At 41.1% G+C, this 6,924-nt stretch overlaps 1 pseudogene; it reads right to left on the reverse strand.

Moving 5' to 3' along the window:
- Window positions 1–1,667: 1,667 nt before the first annotated feature.
- On the reverse strand, window positions 1,668–6,572 carry LOC102399198 (annotated as a pseudogene).
- Window positions 6,573–6,924: the final 352 nt, after the last annotated feature.

A 6,924-nucleotide genomic window follows, 5' to 3' on the forward strand; every position in this document is an offset into this window, starting at 1 on the left:
TGGTACTGCTGGTCCAGGAACCCCAAGTGAGAAACACTGGCCGGAACACCTATAAAAACATAGCACTGTCTCTATCTCTGCTCAGCACAGACAGTGTCCACACACTGTCAGCCGTGGTTATCCTGCAGGAGACAGCATGAAGGGGATGCTCAGGAGGGACACCACTGCCTGCTACTTCATGGTCAGAGAGAAATTCTGGGTTTGTTCTCAAGTCACATGGAGCACTGCTCTGCCAGCATGTGATGAGGTTTACAACTAAAGCCATATACAATATATTTGAAGTGTTTATTTCATGCTGAAAATTTACTTTAGGGGACAGAAGAATGTAAATAGAAAGAAAAAGTCACCTTAATTAAGTCATCCTTGGAAATGATAAGTTTTTTTTTTTCTTTCTTTCTTTCTTTCTTTCTTTTGAATAACTTCACTGTAATGTAACTTCAAACATTCTGGGAACTAAACAGTCTTGGTAGCCAGAAGGGAGGAGAGAATGCTGGGGTCTGGCCATTCTACTGACTCTACTGCAGGGTCTTGGACACAAGAGCTCCAAGCAGCTGGAAAACAAAGGATTCAAGTTCCAGTAGAAAGGTACAGTGCGTGTCCACGAAAAAGCACCCCTGAAACCATCTTTAAACAGAGTTGGGCAGAGCCACCCCTGAGTCTGGTTCAAGACAGTGACCTAGTGAAGCAGTGCCCAGGCTTAGAGGCCTCTAGGGGCCCCTCCCACCGTGGCCTAGCCAAGTACCTGTTGCCATCCAAATAAGATACATAGCCAGTCTCAGTGAAAGAGGTACTTGCTACTGGGGTGAAAACTCTGGAGGGAGCTAGTACCAGGACTCAGAACTCTCAGCCATGAGTTTCCTAAAATGAGTTCTTCCAGATACAATGCACACAAGCTTTAAGAGCAGCAAAAGCACCCCTAGTAGAAGAAGCTTAATGTTCTGGCAGTCTGCGTTGGTCCCTGCATCCCCAGAGACCCAGGGGAGCCTGCTGAGGGCTGCTGCTTCTCCCATGGTGAGCTCCCCAGCAGTCGGTTTGGGAGTTACAAGCTCAAACTCTGCCATTTCCAGTGGTTACCAGGAAGCTCAGTTTAGCCAAATTGTGCAACACCAGATTCCTCCTTGAAAAGTCCCTGTGGATGCCCACCCTGTCCTTCCCTGGCCTCTCTTTCACCTACCCTGCCGAGCTCCCACCTAAAGTGCCACATGCCAGGCTGTGCCAGGCATTGTGGGTGGCTGTGGGCAGCTGGCAGAGCTCAGGTCACAGGGTGAAGCTGGTAGCACTGCAGGGAAAGATTTGCCTCCACCCACAGCACAACAGTCATGAACCAATGGAAAGTCACAAATAAACATGAATTTTCAAATTTCATCATAATATTCTCCAAATTGAACACTTAAAGGCAATTGTCATCTTAAAGTACTGGGTTTAGGACTAAGTTAAAATATACATGTATGTGTCTCCTCCTTGATCGACATAAGATTGTTACTGTTACTTCTTCAGAAAACTATATAAAGAATTTAAATCCTAAGGGAAAAAATTAATAAACTCAATTTGTTAAAAATGAGCAATAATGGGGGGGAAAGGTGTTTCCTCTCAACCCCTCCTCCTACACCCCTTGCCATTTTGGCTTACAAGATTTACAGCATCATTCCAGCTTTCACAGCTACAGCTTAGGAAGGATCCCTGGATATACTTAAAATCCTTTTCTTGAGGACTTTGTCCAAATAGCCCAGAAGCTGGCTCTTAGAGGGGATGTCTGCCACTTATGGAGGTGGTTCTTGAAGATGATGGTCTTCATGGTCATGTAGCACATGGGGATTAAGTTCAGTGAGCTGGAGAGCACCTTCTCCTCATCCAGTAGGAGCTTGAAGATGGGCAGGTTCTGGGTGGCAGTGATCTCGCCATCCTAGCCATCCTCCTTACCTCACTTGGTGCCTGGCTCAATCTTGTTCTTCTTCCTCTTCTTGCACTTGTGCTTGGCCACCTCATGCTTAGCCAACTCCTCCATCTTGGTGATGCCTTTGTGCTGGTTCCACTGCAGCTGCCAAATCTTGGTGCACAGCATCTTCTTTTTGTGCATGTTATGGAACAGGTTGTCAAACTCCTCACAGGAAATGAACTGTGTGAGTGGCTGAAGCTTCAATCACAACTTCTTATCCTCCCTGGTGATCTTATGCTTAGCCTCCTTCTCCTTGTTCTTGCCTAGGAAGGCAGGCACCAAGTTGTAGTCGCCTGTGATTTTCTTGCACTGCTGACACCCCTTGAGCTTCTGCAGGCATATGTCTGTATGTGCCAGCTTCAGCTCTATCTCCACATCATGGTAGTCTTAGTTGAGAGCCAGCTGATAAAGATCTCAGGGTCCTGGTCATACTTCTCTATCCTGTAGTTGTCCCACAAGAGCAGGTAGTCCAGCTGTTGCTGCTCAGCCAATACTTCCTGGGGAGTCTGGAAAGCTTCAATGTGAGCAGCCATATCCTCCCATTTTCCAAAGCTAAACTGCTCAGTGGCATCCAGCAGCAGTTGTCCTTGTGGCCACCAGCTGATAGTGTTACTACATCCAAGCTTGTTCTGCAGGCTGCATGACAGGCCAATGAATTGGAGATGAGGTGCTGAGGCAAGATGTTATTTGGTGATTTGGCTGACCAAGAAGATGGCAGACTAATGTCTCAAAATAACTATCTTCTTTTGGATACTAGGTTCTTTTATGGATCAGAGATGGGAAGAGAAGGGGAAACAAAGTACAAAAGCCATTAATCTTGCAAATATCCCCTAGAATGGCAAGTCTCAAGCAGTAGATGTGTTAATTTCTTCCTTCTTGCCATCCACAGGTGGGCAGGATCACGAACAAAGGCACTTTAGTTTAACAGTCAGGCAGAGAGGCCGAATTCTCTGAGGCAGGCCATTATGTATAATTATAATAACCAAAGCAACAAAAAGACATGTCAAAGAAACACTTCCAACATTGTATCAGAATTGGATTTTCCTTGTAACAGTAGCCATGATAGCGGCAGTGGTGGCTGATCTCTGTACCAGCTGAGAAGTACTCAGAGCACACAGCTCAATGCCCATGCAGTTGATACAGCAGAAGTGCAGTGAGCTCACCTCCACCAGGCAGTACACACAGTACTTCTTATCAAGTTCCACTATCTTACCCCACCTGCCTCCTTGGCCCCTGCTACTGCCACCCTCTCTGCATTTTTTAAAATTGGGGGTACAAAGGTATTCTCATGCAAAATAGAATCCAAACTTTATTATTTTAAACATATAAACCCATAGATGTTGTTCAGTTGCTAAGCCATGTTCCATTCCTGGAAACCCCATGGACTGCAGCATGCCAAGCTTCTCTGTCCTTCACTATCTCCTGAAGTTTCCTCAAACTCTTGTCCATTTACCTCAATCAAAACTTATCTGAATCTCTTAATTAGAAAATCAGATCAGATCAGTCGCTCAGTCGTGTCCGACTCTTTGTGACCCCATGAATCGCAGCACGCCAGGCCTCCCTGTCCATCACCAACTCCCGGAGTTCACTCAGACTCATGTCCATCGAGTCAGTGATGCCATCCAGCCATCTCATCCTCTGTCGTCCACTTCTCCTCCTGCCCCCAATCCCTCCTAGCATCAGGGTCTTTTCCAATGAATCAACTCTTCGCATGAGGTGGCCAAAATACTGGAGTTTCAGCTTTAGCATCATTCCTTCCAAAGAAATCCCAGAGCTGATCTCCTTCAGAATGGACTGGTTGGATCTCCTTGCAGTCCAAGGGACTCTCAAGAGTCTTCTCCAACACCACACTTCAAAAGCATCAATTCTTCAGCGCTCAGCCTTCTTCACAGTCCAACTCTCACATCCATACATGACCACAGGAAAAACCATAGCCTTGACTAGACGAACCTTTGTTGGCAAAGTAATGTCTCTGCTTTTGTATATGCTATCTAGGTTGGTCATAACTTTCCTTCCAAGGAGTAAGCGTCTTTTAATTTCATGGCTGCAGTAATTAGAAAATAGTAAGCTAAATAAATTGTCCCATGTTTAATGTGGATTGATATGCTTTATAAATATAGTCTTCCTCTTCTTCCCTTTCATGGAATTGTATACATATATTTGACACAACTGAACTTTATTATAAAAGATGCATAATTATATAGGGTCCTAAAGTCTTACTTTATCATTTACTTATTTATATTATCTTCTATTTTGGAAACAAAATATAAAATCTGAGATTAAAATAATTACTTTAGAAAGAAAACAAGGTTGTATTGTAAAGAATATCTTAATTCTGCTTTGTGTCAAGATATGAACATCATATATGAATAGAGTACAAATAACAATTCAAAAGTATACCCTACTGAAAGTATAATTAGACCTATATTTCAACACACATGTATTTTAATTGTTTTCCTTTAACAAATGAATCACTCCTTTTTTCCTAAAGTTGGATTGGTTAACATTTTCATAGTTAAATACATATAGGATTTTATGTTTATATGTAGAATATTTTATAGTAAATATACTTTTTCAAAATAACTTTTAAAAAGAAGCCTCAGATGCTAACTTTACAAGTATATTACTTTTCCCTAATATATGCAATATATTAAACTTTCAAAAACTAAGATATGTGAGATCATTAACCATCAACATTAAGCCACAGCCAAATAATACTTTGAAATATAGAACAAGTTAATCAGAAGGATAGTTTTCATATTAATATGGAGTAGGAAAAATCATGACTTATCAGAAAATTCATTTATTATGGAAAGTTACAATTGTTACATGTATGTCCAAAATATGAATGCTATCATTGAGACAAGATAATAGTTTAACATAAAGATAGAGACACTCACACACAAATACACTCCAAACTTAAAAACTATTGGGCATAAAAGGACACTATCAACAGAACGAAAAGGAAACCTACAGACTGAAAGACAATACTTACAAATCAAATTTCTGATAGGGGATTAATCCAGAAAATACAGAGAACTCCTACAACTCAAAAACAAACGGATTTTAAAGTGGGAAAAAGACTTGAACGTTTTTTCAGAAATTATATATAGATGACCAACAAGCATATGAAAAGATGCTCAATATCATTAATCACTAGAGAAATTCATATCAAAACAATGAGATATCACCTTGTCACAGGAAGGGGAACCCCTTCCAGGGCCTGAAAGAGGGTTCTTGTCTAACACATGGAAATTAATTCTCTGAGGAGCCACACATCCCGACAAAGCAAGAGACTTTATTGGCAAGGGGTGCTGGGTGGAGAGAAGGAGGGTAAGGGAAACCAAAAGGACTGCTCTGCCACCTGGCTCACAGCCTCGGGTTTTATAGTAATGGTTTTAGTTTCCAGGCTATCTTTGGCCAATCATTCTGACTCAGAGTCCTTCTTGGGGAAACACATATTGTTCAGCCAGTATGGATACCAGCAAGGATTCTGAGAGATAGTAAGACACACGTGTCTCCTATTGACCTTTCCCAAACTCTTTTGGTTAGTGGTGGCCTATTGATTCCATGTTCCTTACCAGGACCTCCTGTCATAAAATAACTCATGCAAATGAATACTGTGGTGCCTGGTCAGGTAGATTGTTTCAGTCAATGTATCCCCTAACAACTTCACACTTTCTAGAAAGATTATTATCAATAAAACAGAAAGTAACAAGTGTGAGCAAGGATGTAGAGAAATAAGAACATTGTACCTTATAGAGGGGAATGTAAAATGGTGCAGCTGCTATGGAAAGCAATATGGTGACTCACCAAGAAATCAAAATAGAATTAACATATGTATTGGTTTGCTCAGGCTGCCATAGCAAAATATCATGGACTGGGTGGACTTAAATAACAAAAATCTATTTCTCACAAGTCTGGAAGTTGAGAAATTCAAAATCAATGTACCAGTGGATTTGGTTTATGGTAGGAAACCTTCCTGGCTTGCAGATGGTTATCTACATTCAGAAAAAGAGAGAGAGAGACAAAGAAAGACAGGGGCTAAGGAGAAGAAAGTTTCTTGATGAGTGTAGCGTTTCAGTTTTGTAAGATGAAATGGTTCTGGAGCTCTGTTGCACAATAATGTACATAAACTTAGCACTCCTCAACTGTATACTTGAAAATGGTTAAAATGATAAATTTCATGTAATGTATTTTTTACCACAATTGAAAATAAAAATGTTCAATTAGGTCCCATTTGTTTATATTTGCTTTTATTTCCTATATTTTAAGAGACAGGTCTAAGAAATTATTGTTATAAGTTATGTCAAAGTATGTTATGCCTATGTTTTCCTCTAGGAAGTTTACAGTATCTGATCTTACATTTAGGTCTTTAATCCACTTTGAGCTTATTTTTGTATATGATATTAGTGAAATATCATTATTTTACAAGTAGCTGTCCAGTTTTCTGAGCACCACTTGCTGAAGAAAGTTTCTCCATTGTATATTCTTGCCTCCTTTATTGTAGATTAATTGACTGTCAGTGTGTGGGTTTATTCCTAGAATTTCTATTCTGTTCCACTGATCTGTGTCTGTTTTTGTGCCAATACCATACCAGTTTGATTACTGTAGCTTTGAAGTTGTTGGGATGCATCCTGAAGGGCTACAAGGCCTATGATTGCCCAGATTCAAAACCAAAGAAAGAGCCCAGAGTCAGTCACAGACACATCAATAGTTTATTTGCTAGCAAGCTCTTACATGTCTGAAGCACAGTCCTGGAGGGACGCTATGCCATGTGTGTGTATGGCTGATGGTGGACAGGACTTGTGGGCAGACTTTCCTCCTTGGAGGAAGAGAAGTTTACCAGTCACAGGGAGAATTGAGTCAGGTTTCTTCATTGGTTACCTGGCAGAAGGGCATGCCCATCACTACGCTTTTGATGAGCTATCAATGGTGATGTTCTGATCTAAGAGTTAGAACAGTCACTAGCTGGGGTGGGATGAGTA

Source organism: Bubalus bubalis, chromosome 23 (genome assembly GCF_019923935.1).
Source record: "Bubalus bubalis isolate 160015118507 breed Murrah chromosome 23, NDDB_SH_1, whole genome shotgun sequence".
Lineage (NCBI taxonomy): Eukaryota > Metazoa > Chordata > Mammalia > Artiodactyla > Bovidae > Bubalus > Bubalus bubalis.